This window comes from Papio anubis, chromosome 9 (assembly GCF_008728515.1).
Source record: "Papio anubis isolate 15944 chromosome 9, Panubis1.0, whole genome shotgun sequence".
Lineage (NCBI taxonomy): Eukaryota > Metazoa > Chordata > Mammalia > Primates > Cercopithecidae > Papio > Papio anubis.
In genome coordinates this window covers 18,230,751-18,253,172 of record NC_044984.1, presented here as the reverse complement: position 1 = coordinate 18,253,172, position 22,422 = coordinate 18,230,751, and the positions used below count along the sequence as shown (strand labels likewise).

The 22,422-nt window shown below is 36.5% G+C and overlaps 1 protein-coding gene across 31 annotated transcripts in view; it reads right to left on the bottom strand.

The window, feature by feature from the left end:
• The window catches only part of PLEKHA5 (pleckstrin homology domain containing A5), a 249,095-nt gene that overhangs the window by 125,549 nt on the left and 101,124 nt on the right, over nucleotides 1-22,422 (bottom strand). The window contains exon 1 of one of the 31 annotated variants that reach the window (XM_009180318.4): nucleotides 13,848-15,072. The exons of 28 other annotated variants lie outside the window; for them this stretch is intronic. The gene's annotated coding sequence lies outside the window, so the exon portion shown is untranslated. Of the gene's footprint in view, nucleotides 1-12,002; nucleotides 12,022-13,847; nucleotides 15,073-22,422 lie in introns of those variants that run through there. 2 more of the 31 variants (XM_009180325.4, XM_009180319.3) reach the window with 2 other exon arrangements.

Here is a 22,422-nt window from a genome sequence, read left to right as displayed (position 1 = left end):
GTCTCAAACTCCTGTCCTCAGGTGATCCACCGGCCTCGGCCTTCCAAAGTGCTGGGATTACAGTTATGAGCCTCTGCGCCCGGCCAAATTCAGGTCTTGGTATAAGACATACCTATGGTCACAGAACAAACTAATTCCCACCTTGTCTCTGTAGTCACTGTGGCCTAGTAGGAAGTCCAGACTTTTCTAAATACAATGCCAGTGTTTACCTACTCTCACTTCCAGACTTCCCTTGATGATGTTTTAATGTGTAGCTCTAGATAAGTGGTTCTCAGTTGGGTGATTTTGCCTCCAGGGGAACATTTGGCAATCCCTGGTAACATTTTGAATGTCACAACTGGGGAAATGTTACTGGTGTCTAGTGCATAGAGGCCAGGGTGCTGCTAAACATTTTATAATGCAGAGTAGAGCCCTCCATGTCCAAATAAACCTCCAGAAACGTCAGCAATGCTGAGGGTGGGAAGCCCTGCATTAGGCTATCATAACCCTTAAAATAACTGACTCTACTGAATAAGAAAAGCAATATTTACTATTTGTGTCCCTGTATTTCTCTAAACACAACAGAGGTAGCAGAAAACAATGGTAGTTGAGAGCACAGTTTCTGAAATCAGACTACACAGGTTTGAATCTCAGCTCCTTCACTTAATAGCTAGGTGATCTTTCTCAACTTACTTTACCTCTCCGTGTCTCAACTGAATAAACGCAGCTATGTCACAGGTTATTCCTTCATTTAGTCAACATATACATATATACACACACAAATATTTTCATAAATATAACATCTATATAGACATATATTTATATACGGTAGTCCTCCCTTATCTGTGGTTTTGCTTTCTATGGTTTCAGTTACCCTCAGTCAACTGCCGTCCAAAAATATTAAATAGAAAATCCCAGAAATAAACAATTCATAAGTTTTAAATTGTGAGCTGTTCTGAGTAGTGTGATGAAATCTCTCTCCATCCTGCTCTATCTCATCTATGATGTGAATCATCCCTTTGCCCAGTGTCTCTAAACTCTCGATGCTACCTGCCCCATTAGTTACTCAGTAGTTGGCCTGGTTCTCAGATTAACTGTTGAGGTACTGCAGTTTTTGTGTTCAAACAACCCTTATTTTACTTAATAATGACCCCTCCACACACACACCCAGAGTACAAGGCTTGTGATGCTGGCGTGCTCTTACACTTTTATTAGTTATTATAGTTAAGCTTTTACTGTGCCTAATTTTTTAAAAAACAGAGATGGGGTCTTGCTAGGTTGCCCAGTCTGGCCTCAAACTCCTGGGCTCAATGATCTTCCTACTATGGTTTCCCAAACTGCTGGGATTACAGGCATGAGTCAGCATGGCTGGCCCACTGTGCCTAATTTATAAATTAAAATGTATCATAAAGCAGTAAGAAAAACATAAAAAAATCCTTGCCCTCATGGAACCTACTTTATAATGGAGATGTAGAAAATAATAAGCACTCGATAAATGTTATTTACAATTATTATGAACTGCAGGACATTGAGTATATGTCATCATTGTATTAGTATTTGGTCAATTATTTAAATTAAAAGTTTAACTTCGTGCCCACCCAAATACAGTCACATGTCACTTAACTATGGTAATACATTTTGTTTGTTTGTTTCATCATACTCAACCCCAACTATGGTGACACATTCTAAAACATATTAGGTGATTTTAGTTGTGTGAACATCATAAAGTGTATATACATAAACCTAGTTGGTACTGCCTACCATAAAAATAGAAAACATACTTATATATAAATCTAGGCTATATAGTATAGCTTATTGCTCCTAGGATAAAAGCAGGTATGACATGTTACTGTATTGAATACTATAGGCCACTGCAGTATAATGTTAAGTATTTGTGTAAATAAATATATCTAAACATTGAAAAGGTACATTAAAAAATATGGTATTATGCCTGTAATCCCAGTACTTTGGGAGGCCCAGGAGGGTAGATCACTTGAGGCCAGGAGTTCGAGACCAGCCTGGCCAACATGGCGAAACCCTGTCTCTACTAAAAATACAGAAATTAGCCAGGCATAGTGGTGCACGCCTGTAATCCCAGCTACTCTGGTGGCTGCAGCATGAGAATTGCTTGACCTCAAGAGGCAGAGGCTGCAGTAAGATGAGATAGCACCAATGTACTCAAGTCTGGGCAAAAAAGTATGGTATTAAAGATTAAACACTCTATCCCCCAGGCCATAATGCAGTGATGTGAACACAGCTCTCTGCAGCTTCAACCTCCCAAAGTGCATGCAATCCTCTTACCTCAGTCTCTTAAGTAGCTGGGACTACAGGTGCACACCACCACACCCACCTAATTTTTAAAATAGCTACTTGGGAGGCTGAAGCAGGAGAAATGTTTGAGCCCAGGAGTTTGAGGCTGCAGTGAGCTATGATTACCACTGCACTCCAGCGCGGGCAACAGAGCAAGACCTTGTCTCTCTCTCTCTCTCTCTTTTTTTTAAGTTAAATTTTTAAGTTAAATTTAAGTTAAATTAAGTTAAAATTTTTTAAAGTTAAATTTAAATTAATTTAACTTAATTTTTTTTTAAGGACTCTGTTAATCTAGAGCGTTCAGGGCTAAAGAAAACAGGTCATATTTACAAGCTCAACTTGCTGATTATGCTCTAAAGGTCAGTATAAAATGAATGAATGCCTCCACCGTCACCTTTTTTTTTTTTTTTTTTTTTTAAAGATACCAAGGAATTGATAAATAGCAACACAGTTTGCTTGTGCTTTGGCGTTATGTCTTTTTCCTATTTATTACCAGAGTTTTAATCATTTACTATAATCAGAAGAGTAAATGAAAGGCCTGATACTTTAAAGCTTCTATGAAACTATTATTTCAGTTAATAATAATTTGGTTGTGAAGGATTTTAAGATGACTAAATCAGTGTGCATATAAAATGGTATATATATTTCCATCAAATTGTATAACACTAAAATGACATGTCTACTGGAGATAAAATAGAAATTCATTAGTTTACCTAATTCCTTTTCCAATCTTATGTATTTTATAAACCAAATAATGAATTATGTAGGTAACTACTGGAACACCTGGGCTATGCTAAACTTTTAAGCAGACATCTTAGTTCTGACCTTTCTGGAAGCTTAGATAAAAAGAGAAAGCTAAAGCACACAGCTCCTATGAACTAGTGACGGAAGGAAGAGCAATTTACCAGGTTTAAATCAACTTTAAGTGACAGGTTTCTTTTATATAAATAACTAAAACTGTATGACAGCACTCTGAAAATGGGGGAAGTTGGTGTTTGTCTCCCTTTCCAGGGTAATTAAAGGAAGATACTTTTCGTAGAGTCTACATTGCTATGGTTTTCCCTCCTCAGGAGACATATAAAGGAGGATGCCAAAGGCATTCCTTAAAAAACATCATAACCACGCACACCTTCTCTCATGAAAATAAACACATAAAGTGTACATTTCAATATAAACCCCAATTAAAATATGCTATTAGAAAAAAAAAACTTGTTTGTTAATATGGTGTTTCATTATTTCCAGTTAAAATAATAAAAGTCCATAAAAGTGAGGGGACTATTTCATTCCTAATGGAGAGTTACTTCAAATTATACAAGGAAAGAAACTCTTCAATGCAATTAAGCACTAACTGACAAAAGAAATTTGGTATTAAAATTCCTGTCATCTAATAAGACCAAAACCATGCAGAACTTCATTGAATGCAAACATCTTTTATCTGATACCTACAGGTAAAATACCCTTATTAGAAGTTATTTAAAAATCAGAATTTGATTTATATAGAAATGAATCCAGTACTAAATGTACTAAATTTTTTTTTTTTTTTTTTGGTCTCGCTTTGTTGCCTAGCTGGAGTGCAGTGGTGTGATATTGGCTAACTGCAACATCAGCCTCCCGGGTTCAAGCAGTTCCCTGCCTCAGCTTCCTGAGTAGCTGAGATTACAGGCGCCCACCACTACGCCTGGCTAATTTTTGTATTTTTAGTAAAGACGGGGTTTCACCATCATGGTCAGGCTGGTCTCGAACTCTTGACCTTGTGACCCACCCGCCTCAGCCTCCCAAAGTGCTGAGATTACAGGTGTGAGCCACCGTGCCCAGCCGTAAATGTACTAGATTTAAACATTTAAAAATTCCAGTAATGTTACATATATATAACAAAGCAGTAGGCTGGGCGCGGTGGCTCACGAGGTCAAGAGTTCGAGACCATCATGGCTAACACAGTGAAACCCCATCCCTACTAAAAATACAAAAAATTAGCCGGGCGTGGTGGTGGATGCCCATAGTCCCAGCTACTCGGGAGGCTGAGGCAGGAGAATGGTGTGAACCCGGGAGGTGGAGCTTGTAGTGAGCTGAGATTGTGCCACTGCACTCTAGCCTGGGCAACAGAGTGAGACTCCGTCTCAGAAAAATAAACAAAGCAGTAAATGAGATATATTTTTAAAATCACGTATGAAAAAGAACTATTCCTGATTTTAAAATAATACTTACGATTTCAAAGAGATGATGATGACAGGACTGCTTAATACTGCAGCACTGCCATCTTTACTGGGTTGCCCTATGCTTTTTAGTTAGGCAACCTCACAAGCCCAAGCTGCTGCTGTATCACAAAGTAATACTCTGAACCACAAAGTCTAGAGTTAAAATGAAGGTTTTTTGTTTTTGTTTTCTGACACCTGTCGGCACCTGCCGACATGCCCGGCTAATTTTTGTATTTTTAGTAGAGATGGGGTTTCACCATGTTGGCCAGGCTGGTCTCGAACTCCTGACCTAGGGTGATTTGCCCGCTAAGTTTCCCAAAATATCTCTGGCCATCTTTCTCAAGAATCTCACTAGTCAGAGATATGAGATTCCATGTCCAAGTCAACCAACGGCAAAATAAGTGGGACTACTATGGTGAGCGAGCTAACTCCAGTCAAGATGCACAACTTTGTCTGTGGCCCACCTAGAGGAAACTGAATAAAATGAGGTTATATTATAACAGCAAGGAAAAAGGGGAAGGAAGAGGCTATTGGCTAAGAAATATTCTGTTTTCTTAGACAAAGCAACTTACATATGGTCCAAAGGAAACATGTGCGCTAGTATATTCAAAAGTAGATTTCTGTGTTTTATATGGTAAAAGAGGAAAATGGTTTTACTAATTTCTTGCTTTGGGAAGGTAAAAGGATGATTTAACCTGAACTTCAGATCTTTAGAGATTTTGTTTCTACCTTCAGTAATATGTTTTAACGTTTTGGCTACACACTGACTACCTGTTATAATGCAGTTCTTCCTTGTGGGAGCATGTGTTTTTGGTGGGTTTTTAAAAAAATCTCTATTTCATGGGTAACTTCAGTGACAAAGCAGTTAAAAATCTACTCTGCTTTTTTTTTTTTTTTTGAGACGGAGTCTCGCTCTGTCGCCCAGGCTGGAGTGCAGTGGCCGGATCTCAGCTCACTGCAAGCTCCGCCTCCCGGGTTTACGCCATTCTCCTGCCTCAGCCTCCCGAGTAGCTGGGACTACAGGCGCCCGCCACCTCGCCCAGCTAGTTTTTTGTATTTTTTAGTAGAGACGGGGTTTCACCGTGTTAGCCAGGATGGTCTCGATCTCCTGACCTCGTGATCCGCCCGTCTTGGCCTCCCAAAGTGCTGGGATTACAGGCTTGAGCCACCGCGCCCGGCCCGCTCTGCTTTTTAATCCAAAATCCACTATGCTTTTTAAAAAGAATACTGAAATTGCTATTAACATATTGCCAATAACAGCCAATACTATTCTTCTGAGTGATACATTACAGTCAGGCAAAGCAAGCTGTATTATGCAGTGTTTCATATGTGTAACCATGGTAACATCATTGAAAATGTATCTACTGTGCAAAACGAGTAATATGTATTTTAGAATCCCACAGAAGAGATTTCAGTTGTTTCTTGCTAAACTAAGATGTCAACCCATTTATATGATTTGCTCTGAATCATGTATTTCCCTTACGGGAAAGAGAGAAATATTTAATTTAGTTTAAGAAAAACAGAATAGCATATTGGTTTGGCAGCTGCCATTTGGCAATTCTTCTGCCGATCCTGGCAACAAAAGCCAGTATTATGACTTGGACTTTTATAAAGGCCCAACCCACAAAAGCTGCCACATATCCACAATAATGTTAGACTTGAGTGGGGCAGAAGAGGTGTGGAAACTATGGAAGCTATTGTATTCCTCTGTGAAGAAAACTACGCAGCAAAAAGCTCAGATGTGTGCTTTTAACTTGTGTTTTCAGTATCCTTCTAGTGAAACCAAAAAGAGTACTACAATTTTTAACTATAATTTACTACATTCTCAAGTTGGCCTTAGTTTCATTACTCTATAAAACAATTATACTCTCCAGCTTGTCTTAAAAGTGAAGAGCTTTCATCAATAGAAATCACGCAGTGTCTTGTAATTTTGCAACTCAAACAATCAAATCTTAATTAGGTTTAAAAAACATGTTTGTAGCAGCCATTTAGTTATTAAATAAATTCAGTCTATGCTAGTCAAGTAATTTAAAAATTATTATTAAATACAAAATTTCTTAATGTTTTACATAGCTAACTATTTTAATTTATTTTCATTGTAACAAAAAGGAAAAAAATGTCCTGTTGAAATCAGGCTGCTACAAAGACTGTTTCTGCAATTTATTTTTAAACTGAAAATATGCTGGCACAGAAAATTGTGCCTACAATTAAAGGCAATGTTTTAAGAACAAAAGAAAAACATTAAAAGTGCTCTGCCTTTCTTGAAACTGAATTCTTGCATCTTGGTTATGTGAAGAAATAACCACTGAGTTAGCAATCTCAAAGATTGTAATTTTTTTTGTGGGGTAAAACATGAAAAGTATATATTTCCTTTCCCCACATTTAGTTCTAAATGCCATTTGCCTTTAACTTAGAACTAACTGCTTCCAGACATCCTGCTCAAACCTCAATGTTTCATTTACCCACCATCTACAAATTCTTCTTAAGGTCTTAACCCTTTATTTTCTATTCTTTCTCCTCTCATCATTTAGAAAATGGGTAACTTCCAATTTCTTGGGGGAAAAGAAGGGATTAATCAGGTGTGAAAACCTCACTCATCCTCACCTCCAGCAATAAATAGTATGATCACCACCATAACAGCTACCACTTAAGCATTTCACTCAGTGCTACTCACATATTCAGCTGTCACACAATGGCCTTGACAATCCTCACAGAGCCCATTTGAGGTAGGTGCTATTATTTGCAGTTTATGAATACATAAACTGAGGCTCATAGCATTTAGAAAGTTGCCAGAAGTCATACTCCAAATAGGAGTGCCTCCAAGGCTTGAGCTGCTCTCCTTTTCAGATCCCAACCTTTCAACAGCTGCCCCTTTCTCCAACTCTTCCACAGCCAACGAGACTTCTCAGTTCTGTCTTTCATTTTGTGTTCAACGACACTAGAACAGAATAAAGCCATACTTTCCTTAGAGGCCCTTTCCTTCTTCCACTGACAGCAGATGTGCCATGCACATGCTGCCTCCCTCACTGTTCCTCTTCCCTCCTCCTCTCATCTCACTGCCTACTATCACCCCAGGATCATTTCTATCTGAAGCACAGCAATGAAACCTTTCCCAATTCTAGTTTAATTTTAAACCCAATGCCTCTCATCCTTGGAAGTTTCACAATCATTTTCTACTCTTAGCTGTTCAGACAAAATTACCACCAAAACAAATTTAGAAATGTTACCTCACATTTCTACCACTACCGGTATCAAAGAATTTAAATACAAATAATAACAATTGTAAAGCATGTGTTGCACCGAACAGGAACTAAAAATCTTGCTTGACTCAGAGGAGATGACTTAAACCCCAGTGAGAAAATATGAGTATGATATAACACTGTAAGTACAAAGCTAAAACCATTATTACAGACATTAAGAACATTAAGGGGAAAAAAATTAAATGTTCAAAACATAAAAGGCTCACATACCAACTCCCCTGTTTTAGAATTTGGTTTTTCACTGATAATTTCGAAGTTACCTTTCTTAAAAGCTCTCTTGAATAAAACTAGCATACACATTAAGAATCTACAAAATGGGCTGGGTGTGGTGGCTCATGCCTGTAATTCTAGCACTTTGGGAGGCTGAGGCAGGCGGATCACCTGAGGTCAGAAGTTTGAGACCACTCTGGCCAAAATGGTGAAACCCTGTGTCTACTAAAAATACAAAAATTAGCCAGGTACAGTGACGCACACCTGTAGTCCCAGCTACTAGGGAGGCTGAGGTATGCATATTGCTTGAACCCGGGATGTGGAGGCTGCAGTGAGCCGAGATCGCGCCACTTGACTCCAGCCTGGATGACAGACTGAGACTCTGTCTCAAAAAAGAAACACACACACACACACACACACACACACACACAACCAAACAAAACCAAACAAAACAAAACCACCGGAATTTACAAAATGAACACCTTTTAATGAGTTTAAAGCAATTCTGAAAGTAATGTAAGAATGATGCTAGTTAAAAACAAAATGTACCTATCACATCCATCCCAAGTATCATGGCACAGTTACATTTTAGATCACTTGATAAATTAAAAGCAAAAGTGCTTAACATAATTTAGATAATTCTTTCAACTGTAAGTCATTTGAGTGACTCTGAACCATTTAAGAAAATGGGAAGATTAACTGGTACTATATGGTTAAAAAAGAAATATGATTCTTAAAATGTACACACTAATTTGCCAAAGTAATTTTCTGCCAAGTATTCTAGAATTAAGTGATATTGACTGCTAATAACATCTCAGCCACTGTGCAGGCACATACGGTTCCAAGACTCTCTTCCCCCCCCCCCCAGACGGAGTCTTGCTCTGTCGACCGGGCTGGAGTGCAGTGGCCGGATCTCAGCTCACTGCAAGCTCCGCCTCCCAGGTTTACGCCATTCTCCTGCCTCAGCCTCCCGAGTAGCTGGGACTACAGGCGCCCGCCACGTCGCCCGGCTAGTTTTTTGTATTTTCTAGTAGAGACGGGGTTTCACCGTGTTAGCCGGGATGGTCTCGATCTCCTGACCTCGTGATCCGCCCGTCTCGGCCTCCCAAAGTGCTGGGATTACAGGCTTGAGCCACCGCGCCCGGCCAGACTCTCTTTTTTTTAAAAAAATATATTTATTTTTACAATTTATTTTTCTTTTCTTTTTTTTTTTTCTTTAGACGGAGTGTCACTCTTATTTCTCAGGCAGGCTGGAGTACAGTGGTGTGATTTCGGGCTCACTGCAACCTCTAACTCCCAGGTTCAAGTGATTCTCCTGCCTCAGCCTCCCAAGTAGATGGGATTACAGGCACCACCACCATGCCCAGAGAATTTGTGTATTTTTAGTAGAGACGGGTTTTATCATGTTGTCCAAGCTTGAACTCCTAAGCCTCCAGCGATCGCCTGCCTCGGCTTCCCAAAGTGCTGGGATTACAGGCATGAGCCATTGCACCCAGCTATTTTTACAATTTATTTTTCAACTGAAAAATTAAGACAGTATGTATTTATCATGTACAACATAAGACTCTCTTAACAGCATCCCAATCCATCTCATTGTAACAAGACTTTTCACTATTGAGTTTATCATCCAAGCTGAGCTTCAACTTCTTTCTGTAGAACAGGAATCAAAACCAAAAAACCAAACCAAACTAACCATAAGCAGCACAATAAAACCCCTATCCCTTTAAAAGGATAAAGTATCTGGTTACATACCAAGGCATATTAGCTGGATCTAATAGAGCCCTCACCATAGAATAGCTGAACTTGAATGTGCCAGTCGAATCAGATTTCTTAAAAACAAGTAAATTATGTCACTTCCTTGCTTTAAATAATAGTGGGCTCTCTGCATCATCTTTAATGTGAAGTATAATGGCTTGTATACAATTATAATTTAATGAATAAGGAACACTGATAATGTGATCCAAGGTTAAAGTTTACTGTTGAATGATACATGGCAAAAGCACTTATAATAAAGCCACATAACAGAATAAAAATGCTCACAGGTATATTTTAGTGGGTTAAAAGAATACTTACTCGAAAAGTTGCAAAGTCACTTGCATAAAAATATTGTGTCACAAAAGTCTTATTGACTTTTAAAACTGGGCAGAACTCCAACTCAGAAACATTTCAATAATCAGAAATATTCTCATCATTTAAAAGCAATAACATGGCATTCAAAAATATACATAGCCTGTAATCCCAGCACTTTGGGAAGCCGAAGTGAGAGGACTGCTTGAGGCCAGGAGTTTGAGGCTAGCCTGGGCAATAAAGAAAGGCCCTGTCTCTACAAATAATAATAATAATAATAAAATAATAATAATATTAAAACTTAGCCAGGTGAGGCGGTGCATCCTTATAGTCCCAATTACTCAGGAAGCTGAGGTGGGAGGATCCCTTAAGCTTAGGAGTTCAAGGCTGCAGTGAGCTATGATGGTGCCATTACGCTCCAGCCTGGGCAACAGAGCAAGATCCTGTCTTTAAAAAAAAAAAAATCTCCCTAATGAATGCTAATTTGTAGTATTTTATTGTTACATGCATTAAATAGAAGTTTATTATACCTTTGGGAAGGAAGCAAAAGGCAAATTAGTAAAAGTTTAAGAATCTACTCTTGTGTGTGTGGTCACACTCCACTTTAGAAAGTTAACCAAATTATACCCTACACATAAATTACCACACAATTTAAAGAGATCCAATTATTTTACTGTAGATAAAACACATTCTTTCCAATAGAGTCAAACTGACAGAGGAACAGTTCAGTTTAAATAGGAAAAAAATTGCTAATCACTTATTCTTCATCGTGCAATATTCATTTTCATATGCTGCATGAGCTTTATCTAAACAATTTCTTCAAGAATAAAAAAGTAGCTGACTCATAAGTCAAATGATATTCCTATGATACAAAAAGATTTTGTAAAAAACGGTTGGCTTTCTTTCAAAAGAGCTATCTCGTAGCATAACAAATACCTTTATTCATTCTATATGTGGTAGGCACCGGTGACACAGCCTTAGTAATATTATAAATAAAAATAAATAAACATGAAGACTCACATAACCATAAACAAAATACAAAGGGGAAACCGACTAGGGATTGATCTTGCTTAGAAAGGAAAAGAGCAGAGAGGGCATTATGGAAGTGGCTACCATTTGAATTGAGCCTGGTGGAATCAGCGGGATTAGTCAGATGTGGCTGGAGTTCAGTGCAGATTGAGGCTGGCTAGGGCACAAAGAAATGTGGTTGAAAATCTAGGCTTTAACTAACAATATGTTTATGTATATAAAATGCATTATATAAGTTTGAAACAATGTATCTGTTCCCCTCCTAGGTTTTCTTTTACTTCAATTCCAAAATAATATATTTTTTAAAACCCTGAAAAAGCCCAAATAGTAATGCACTTCATGTGATGCACACGGCACTTAATTTAGGCTCAGTTTAGTCAATAAATCATTATCCTCAACACTGAGAAATTTCTCACTTGCAGACGAGGCACGAGTGGGACAGAAATCCAACCCAGAATAGCAGGGTAAGTAACCCAATTCCTATAGCAGTGACATTGTGAGCAGAATGGGCAATAACTAGAGACATGGGGGAAATCCAATGGCCACTGCAGGACACTGTGATGGCACTATTTCACTCTGGAGACACATTTCCTTCCAGCAGAGTACAACGCAGGGCATGCTATCAACAGGCTAGTTAACTGGCAGGTTTTGATCATCAGAGTGAAGATGGAGTCTCTACAATGCAAAGATCAAGATATCCTCCTCAGGTATTTAACTTGCTTTGCCAATTCATTTTCTTCCTGTTGAAATATTTAGTAAGCACCCGATATATACAAGGTTTTGTACTGTCTACCAAGAGGAAACAAAAATATAGTTTAAGACTATAAGGGCCTTAAGACCAATACTATTCCATCTGAGTTTACTAGGCTAAATTTCAAACAAAGAAGAGTAGCACAATTATACTTTTTCAAGCAGTCTATAGCATTGGTGGAAAGCGTTCCTCAAAGCATACCTTATCCACTGGAAAACAGACAAGTGCTCTGTTTTACTGCTTTATTCTAGAGAAAAACTTTTATGTTAAATTTCAAGTTATCCCCACAGCTCTGCTCATTGCCCTCTTCTTTTACTTTTTTTTTTTGCCAGATATAATTTCCGGTTCATACAAAAAAAAGTTGAAATAGTTTCTCCTCACTTGAACTTTCGTAGCAACCCATGACCTATGATGTCATAATGTCTCAAAAACATCTTTGTTTAAAATGTATACTGAATATTCCAATTCATCATCACCACAGTAACTTACTGATTAAGTTTAAAATACAGACTTAAAGCCACGTTAAAACATTTTCAGTGGATTCAAGATAAATTTTTAAAGAGAATAGAAATATTCTTCTGTATACTTAAACTGGGTAGAATCTTAGTTGGAATCTGAACATTCAGCAACTTAAGGAAAAAATTGTGGATCTTAAATTAAGACTTTCAAGTCAAATAGAGCAAACTTGAAGCCCTACTTCTACATTTCTATGTTTCTAAGTATAGATGTATAATATACTGGGAGTCATAATATGAAGCAGTTATTGTTAATTCCTAAAACTTGTTATTCCTTTCACATTCACATACAAAAAGCTGATTTAGATCACTTCAACACCTAACTATATTATTCACAAAAAATATGTACAGCAAGTCATTCTTCAACTGCTTCAGAAAACTGAAGTGAAAATATTTAACACATTTAGTAAGAATTTCCATATCATGTTTTCCTCATCTAGACTTGAAAACTAGAGTAGCAAACACACAAAAAACTACAGTAGCACAATTATAAGAAAAAAACTATTCTTTTTTTATTCTTAAGAAAAAACTTTGTTTGGAAATTCTTCTAACAGACCTTGAAATCACAAGGCTGCTGCCGAAAATGCAAGAAAACAATTATGCCAGAAATGGCAAAGTGTAAGACTTTATAGGCTTTAGTTTGTACAATATAAATAGAATGAAATTACAATGGTATCATGCATCCACATGAAACAGGGAAAAATAATTTATAAGCAAAATAGCTATGTCTAAAAACAAAATAAAAAACTTACCCAACATAACCTACTTCTTAAACTAATGCTTTTAAAACAACAAAAATCAATTTACATAGTACAATTCAAAGAAACATGAATTGCTATTATTAATAAATCTTGCCTGGCCTCTACAATTAACAGCAGAACTCTTAATTTCTTTAAAAATTAAGAAATGTCTTTAAATGCTAAATAAAATACTATCTGTAATATATAATCTCCTGCCATTATATCGCTCTTAAATTTTAAGTCAGTAAAGATTCCTATTTTGAATCATATCACTGAAATGGCCCAAATAACTGAAGAATTATAGAAATAGCAGCTTCTATTAATAAGTTTAGACTAGTATTGATATACCTTAAAAAAATTATATAATGTATAGTGTTAGTACCTCCACAGGAACATCTAAAGAATTATTCATCTAATTCTCTTTGGAGGTCTAGGGGCAAATCAAGCATCTTCTCTGAGTAAGTTAAAAGTAAGGTATAATAAGATTTTAAATACAAATTTGTGACTACTATGTATTCATGTAGCCTAAAGTTAAGGAGGGACGAAGACGAAGATATTTCCAATGCTCAAATCTTAAAATGTTCAAGCATTTGAAAACCTAATGAATATATTCATATTTCTACAACAATATAATATTTATAGTATGTAAATCCTTTGCAGTAGACATTGTGCCTGGCACTAGAGCTACAAAGACTATTTGCCATAGGACCATTAACAGAGGAAAAGGACTACTGTTCACTTAGCCGTTAGCTATTTATTATTAATACATAAAAGTAACAAGAATTACTCACCAGGCTTCACCAAAATCAATTCTTAAAAGGATATTCAATTACAGGCAAAAAGGACACCGGAGTAAAAATAAGACTCAACTCTTTTGTCTTCGAGCTGTTCTCAATGAGCACTATGGGGATGAAGCACTGAGGAAATATACTGTGGTTGTGAGGCTGGCCTGCCACTCTGGAAGTCTGACACCAGACTGACGTCACACTCAAACATGTCATTGCAGCCGCAAATTAAGGCAGCTCCTCCAGGAAGAATCTGTTGTGATTATGCATGCCTTCCAGCCATAAGAGTAAAATATGATTTCAATTCCCTTAAAATTGGCATATAGCATAGGATAAAACACCAAGATACATGGCTGCAAATAGTTATTGAAGAAAGCATTTACTGAGTATTAAAATAAACTTAGCTCTAAATAAATGGATACTTCTTGTTTAAACTGTAAGCACACCAACTAAAATGACTCTAAAAAACAGTTTTTCCTGTTCTTTCCAAGACAATACATATTTGTTTCAAAAATTCAAGCAATAAAAGGTATATAAAAGGCTAAAACTGCCTGGAATTTCACCACCCAGAAATGATGATGATGGTTGCTCAGTTTTATCGATCACTTACTATGTTAAGCACTTTACAAATTCATGTGAGCCTCACAACCCAACAAGATAGATTCTATAATAGTGATCTCCATTTTACTGAAGTAACTAAGGCACAAAGTAGTTAAGTAATTTGCCCACAGTCACAATGCTAGTAAGTTAAACAGGATTCAACCCCAGGTAGAGTGCCTGCGCTGCCCAGACATTTGATTACCAAGGTATACTAACTAGCAGAAAAGATAAGAGTTGTTAACATTTTGGTGAACATCAGTTCAAACCAGAGTTTGTAACATAAACATTATGGTACTTATTTAACAGAAGGAAATAGAACTATACATGTTGTTTTGCAACATGCTTTCTTTCACTCGATAATATGCTGTGGACAGGTTTCCATGTCAGCAATTACATTCCTAACTTTGCTTTTGTAATGACTGCTCAGACATCTTTGTGCTTTTCTGTGTTTAGCTATGTAGGATAATTCTCAGAAGCGGGATGGATAGGTCACAACATGTGCATGTTTTCAACATTTACACACACTATCCTCCAAAAAGAGGTAACAATGTATATTTGCACCTCGGTGCATTAAATTTCTCCTTTCCCTACATCTCAGCTCATACCGAATACTGACAATTATTTTTCTTCTTTGCAAGAAAAGTCATCACACACAAAGTCATCACACATTGTGCGTATGTTTCAATTTAAAGTGAGGTTAAACCTTTCTTCATATGCCTATTCACACAGAAGGCAGTACGGCTTAAAGGTCAAAAGCACATCAGCTACGAAGTCAGATGACCCCAGTTCAAGCCCAGTTCCTTTTCTCAACAGTTTTTTGACCACAGGCAGGTTACTTAGCCTCCCCGTGACTCCATTTCCTTTCAGAAAATAAACAATAATGTAATCCTCATGAGATTTTTCTGATTATTGTATAAGAAAAACCATGTCAAGCAATTTGAACAGTGCTTACCACATAATACATGTTTCATTAAATGTTGACTGACATTTAGTGGCTGACTGTATTTCTTCTACAGTTCCTGCCCTTTACCCAAAATGGGGATTTTTAACAGTGTGTGGGCAAACCATTTTACAAAACATATTGTACGTACCTTGTTAGAATGCTACTGATATAAAAATTTTTAGATACCTCAATCTGAGTTGTCTTACAACTAAATCTAGCACGCAACATAACTGGTGCTAAAACAAATTCCTTTCACATGAAACTGCTGTAACAAAAATTAAAAATAGCATCTCAAGTTGAGAAAACAAAATTGTTTCATCATGTAATTTGAAATATAGATAAGCAAGCCAACACAGTTTGCTATAACCAGAAGGGTTTGCATATGTTTTAGAGAAGTAGTGATTCATGATATTTCTCATTTTTTTCAGTGAAGGCTTTGTTAGTTTCAAATATGTTCAAGTTTAAGCTCCTCATACAATAGAAGAAAACAAATCCATTCTCAGAAACATGAAAAAGAAGTCAATGAAACAACTTTTCCACAGTTCTAAAAGCCAAGGACAGCCCCCTTTAAAAAACAAATCAGAGAAACTAAAATAAAAAAAAAAAAAAAGCTATAACCTATAAACACTGTACGAAGATTAAAATATCATAATATTACTATCCTTACCCCCAAATCAATTTGATCTTCTATTATATAATAAAGTCTTCACTGTTCTCTCATCAGACAGCTGTAACAAAACACCTCTAAAAACTTACTATGAAGGAATTTTGTATTATCCTGACAGAGCTGGTTTAGGTGTATTCACTGTTGTATATGCTATAAAAATCACCCCATTTGAAGGCAGACATTTTTGTAATAAAATTGCAGCATGATGTCTGCATAATCACACAGTGGCATGGTGGTTCTGCATATGGCTGCCAGGAGAAAAACAATACAACGAATCAGCAGGGATGTGTCAAGAGACTCTGGAAGCTTATGAGGGATACTAAGAAGCATCAAGTCAACCAAGTGTTTGGTTTATGAAGTTACCAGTACCCTGCACAGCTTCTCTAGAACCTGTGAGGGTCAGGCCCTTTTATACAGTCACCTTTTACAGATGGACTACCACAGGGAAAACACAGTTGTGAAGGGGGGAATAAGATAAGGTCCCTGCTCTCAAGGCCCTAACAGCCTGAAGTGACAGTTTAATAAGAAGGAGAAAGAGCTGTAAACAGATCATTATAACACAACCTCATTTGTAGAGCACAGAGGAGGAAATGGCTAAATGCCTGGGGGAATCTGGAAAAGGCTTAACAAACTGACAGCCGACCTGACTGTTTCAAGAGGCGATTTCAGTTACAGGTAGCAGTAGCTATAAAAGCGCAAATCTAAGATGTAATCTAAATTTTACATTTAAAAAGGATGCCCTGTTAAAGAGAAACTATTCATTCAAGGAAAACAATAGGTTACAAATAGGGCAATTCTCACAAGTTCCTTGTAAACTTCTGCCCAGTTTTCCCCAAATGTCACTGACGACAAGCTTAGCTTTCTCAATTCTGCCCAAACCACATTTTAGGAAAAGAAGCTTAGGAGGACTGTGGATCAATGCTCCACTACTTCGTGGGAGCTAATAACGTCTTTAAATCAAGGGGAATGCTAAATCTCAATTAATCCTGATTCTCTTTTCATGTTATCTCTATACTATAGGTCAGGAACAATGCTTCATTAAAAAGCCACAGAAAAAAATCCCATGAGGGCCTCCAAAGTATTCTCCACCAAATAACATGTTTCAGCACATTCCTCAGCAATATTTGTGATAATGACTAAAGATCTAATTGTGATATTTATAATTTTTCAGCCCTTATGTTACTCTACTTCTCAGTGCCATTTAAAACCTTGACCACTTTCTTCTTCCAAGTGCCAGCCTTGACCTTGACTTAACCTAGTTTCCCAGCATTCACTCTAGTAAACAGGCTTCTGTTCAAACAACTAAATCCAGCATGAGGTGTTCTGAATACCATAAATTGGTACCAATTTACTCATCACACACATTCAAAGTAGTTCTTTTAACGGGTAAGAAACAGACCTCCTACCGATCTCTTTTCTATACAGTAAGTAATAGTGCTGTACAACACGATGCATGCAAATGTTTCACCAGTTGACTACTGATTTTTATTGCCTAGGTTATTTAATACAAATTGTTCAGATCAGAAAAATACTAGTACAATGAGAAGAGTACAACCGCATATTACATCCCAAGTTTAAACAGAGGCAAAAATTAAGAATAATGATAATCTCCTTTCCCTCTTTTCCCCAAATTTCCAAATTCATTTATTTTGGTGTAGCACGTACCATTTGTTCATGACTTAAAAAAAAGAAAAACCAAAGTAACATAATTACAAAAGTAAATTTTAAAATAATTTGAAAATACGGTGTCTTTCTCTCTTTCATTTCCTCATCATCGTCTGCTATAAGTTGGTAATCAGGTAAGGAGTAAATCAGCTTACAGAAAAATTAAACCCTTACACCTAATGATTACCTGAGGTAGGCTTCAAATATCCCATGAACTTACAGCACAGGTAACCACTATAGAAACTGAAGTAGAGTATAAGAATAAACTCTATGCCACCAAGGAAGACAATCGATGTGGGTGTGGGGCCAACAACTTCTAAACACAATGCTAGTCTCGTCATCCTCATTTGATACTAACATAAAAGTTCAGATATTTTTCATCCACTACCCAATACATGTTCAAGGGTTGCTCCATGCTATCATCTTGGTTTTCTTTTAGAGTTAAAATTTCACTACACAGCAACCCTTAGAAAAAGTAACTGGAAGAGTTGAATGATTTAAGAATCAAATGAATCCATAAACACTTGCTTAGGAAGAGACCAATTATAATGAAAAAGCCCTTCATACATTAGAATCTTCCTCCTCAGAGAGTGACAACCTCTAAAATACATTTGCTTACTAATGGGATTCAGAACCATGTAATTTGAAAATATCAGGTTCTCAACTTATCAATGACAAGTAAGGCCAGTTTAATAAGAGACTAACTTAGACATTTTTTGTTCTCCTTATTTCTTCCAAATCCTTTCTAAATTCTTTCCACTTCTTGTATGAGATTAGTACAACTGAACTGTCATAACTTGCATATCTCACTAATTTACATTATTCAGGTCCAGCTTAAATGTTAGAGAGATCTACCCCCATCTCCCTCACTCAGGTAGTTCCAGTACTACATATTAGGAACAATCAGCATAACCAACAAAATTTGGAGACATGGGTACTTCCATCTCAAATAATCTGTCAATATAAACCATTTTCACACCAGGTGGAGAGTATATACTCATGGAGACTGGACTAACATCTAATAAGTTCATTCATACAGCCAAATACAAACCAAAATGAGAAATACAATCTAAAAAGCAGCAACACTTTGAGCAATAAAACTAATCCTATTTCTTCCCTGTGTCCTTGTTTTCATATGGCATCTCAGCTTCTGAGCTATAGGAGAAATGTGTGGTTATATTTATACCTCCTTTGGCATATTTAAACTCTATCTTTGGGTGCTTGAAGACAATTTCTCTCAACGGAAAAAAACAGACTGAGTGGTGACTCTTTTAATGGACTCTGGAATCTACATTTTCAGCTTAATCACTACAGTTCTAGAAAAATTTCCAGTCAAAGAGTATGTATGCAACAAATGTATAAAAACTTAAATTTACTGATTTTATAATTAAATATACAGTGGTAATAAAAAATTACATTTGTAAAAACTTATGCTTTATGAAAGATAATCTTCAAATTCTAGCATAATAAATTATGATTCAAGAACACACTGATGAATATGAAATCACAAATATGAATATGAAATTAACTCAAGCTTTAAGAGTAAATATATATTTATATACACATATATATTTTTTATGTGTGTGTGTGTGTGTGTGTGTGAATTCAGTTGTAGTTTCCTTGCCTAGGTCCTAAGTATAACCTTTTGGATGAATATACATTTTTCAAAATTGACAAAAATTGCATATATTTATGTGAATGTACACTTGTGAATAGTAGTTTGTGACTTACACTCTAACTGTATATAAAATGACTTTCACTCTGAAGGAAATAAAATCTAACTCGTTTTCTACAGAGCCTGATTTACCAACAATATATCTATTATTCAAGTACTAACAGTCAATTCTACACTTGTACCATCTGCTTGGAAGACACATGGTATGTTTTTGATGCAGGAATAGAATTAAACATATGATAGTGTTACCAGTTTCATTATCATAAAAAAAAAAAAAAAGGCCTCAAAGAAACTCTTACAATGGTTGCTTTGTGTGTTAGCTTGATTTACTTATTAAGAAACTCCTGCTTACCCTTTTGTAGGGAAGCAAGAAAATACCCTGTTTTAAAAAAGTTTTACTACCACAGTACAGGACAGACTGTGTTATGGAGACTCATGATTAAGACACAGCCTTAGGACCTAAAAGACACTTCTATCTCTACAACGGACTCAATGAAAGGTGCTGAAAAAGTAACTGACTTCATAAGCTGTCCTTGACTCACCATGATATTGCATAACAGACACAGTCATGTGGTCTCATGTCAGCAACTCCAACCAAGACCATTTGCCTGCCAACATCAAGCTTTACTGGGGTATGGCTATTTTCCCTTAAAACCAAACAAAAAACAAACTAAATATTTCTCTGCTATGAGTAACTTAAAAAACAAAAACAAGTTTTAACTGGCCACACTTCTACATTCATATTTCTGACACTGGAGGGCAGATTTCTTTTTCCTTTTTTCACTTCATTTGTATAAATTCCTTTGTCAACAAGTTTTTTCTTTCCTTTTAAATGAAACCACTTATCCTTTATTTTGGAAATTTATTGAAAATGTTACACATACTGCTGTCTAGGGTTAAAAAAATCACACAAATGGTTTGAGATTTGATTACTTGGCTAATAATAGATTTTTCATTTATTTAGCAAATATCTAGAGTGTAATGCTTTTTCCATAAAATAAGCATTTTTCTTCTAGATCCTGTAGGAGAATTAAAAAATTAAAAGAAAAAAAGGGAATGTCTAAACTAGGTGTGGGTGGGTAAAGGGGCTAGATAAGCACAGAAGTAAAATACAAGTGAGAATATTAGATATGCTACTGCATAAATGAACTTTGGAGCCAGATATGCTACTGCACAAATGCACTTTGGTTGCCTAGATCAGAATTCTGGATCAGGTCTTAGGGAAACTATTGTACTTTTCTGTGCCTCAGTTCTTCCTTCATCTCTGAAATGCGTCTAATAACATCTTCCTCATACAGTTGTTATGATGAAACAAACGAAAACATTAAAGCCTTACAACAATAGTGTCTGACATTTAATTAGAGCTCATTATGCAATAGCTATCGTTCTAAAAGACATGCAGATCAGAAAAAACAGAGAAAAATATAAATGGGCTTTGAGTTTGAATCCTATAAAGGATAGGCAGGGTCTGGAGAGTAGAAAATAGGAAGTCATGATGCAAATATATTGGGGTAAAAATGAAACGGTTAGTTTGGCTTAGTTATAATGCAATGGCTTAGTAGGTTGTGAGTATTAGACAAAGGGACCTGGGTGTAACATAGTAGGCCACGGACAGCTACTAAAGAGAGAAGGGTTATAATCAAAGGAGATTTATCAGCAGAGGACCACAAGTCACATGGAGGGTTGACGAGGGTTTGCGTTTATCACAAATGCCCTTGGGAAAGCTGATTTTCCCATGAAGTAGTTTCACTTACTATGAAGCAGGACTTACACTAAGGACCCACCACAACAATTAAAAGCACTAAGCTGGGATCTTAGTGGGCTCCTACTGTCCAGAGGTGATGCAGAAATGAATGCAAAAGAAAATGAGATGTGATATGAACTTGAAAACAAGTTTGACTTAGCTTATATTACTGTTTAGATTTCGAATGAAATGTTCTCTTACAAAGGCTTTTGCAAAACAGCTGCTACTGAACTCTAAACCTGGTTAATCTTCAACAAATGCTGCTGTGGCAGAGATTGGTCACTGCTATCCACTGCTCATTCTTTTTTTCTTGCTCAGCTTTATTTAGGGAAGGAATGCACCCTGCAAAAGTACTACATTTCCTGGCTTCCCTTGCAACTAGGTACAGGCATGTTAATTAGGCATGGCCAATGAGGTGGGGGACCTTTTAGTTCATTTGCCCTTCTGATTTTTATACCTTCTGGACATAATGACAGCCATTTCAGAGCATGAATTAATCTTGAGAAAATCAGTCTCATCTAGGACAGTAAAGCAGGAAAATGGAAGGAACTCTGATTCCAACCCTAGAATACTTATCTCTGGGGCTGCTTTACATGAAAGAATAAACTACTCTGTGTTTAAACTGCTCACAGAAGCTCTTCAGCTTAAACCAATTACTGGCATGGGGAATAGGATTAACTCTACAAGAAAAACTATTATTTAGACCCTGGGGCCAAGGAAGCTTACCTTACCAGAGCACATGAGAAAAAAGAAAAAAGAAAAAAAAAAAAGAAATCATTAGAACAAAATTGGGATCCTTTCCAATAGGAAGAAAGTTGGAAGGAAGAGTGGATAGCAATTTGGTAGGCACCAAGAATGGTCTATCACATTCTGCGACCCCCCAAAAAAGTACATTTAATCAATCAAAATGTAATTTAAATGAAAAAGCCAGTTCTGTGTATTAAGTAACTGAAAACATTAACAATGAGCAACAAAAGATTAAGCTGCCAAAACTTTAAGTTTTGCATAATAGAAAACATCACAAAAGAGGTACTGAACTGGAAACTGGAAGGATATAATCGACTTCCTTATACAGTAAAATTACTGTCAATCAAGTAAAAAACAACTTAAAAATTGCTATACAGAAAGATTCTCCAATTCTAAATAATCTGTATAACTCTTTGAGATTCCTAAATTGGCTAAATATTTAAAAAATGTTACCTACATATTAGATATAAAAGACAAAATGAGAAAGGAATAAGGCATAATAATTTAAATAACAGAGCAAATTCTGTTCTTAAACACTGT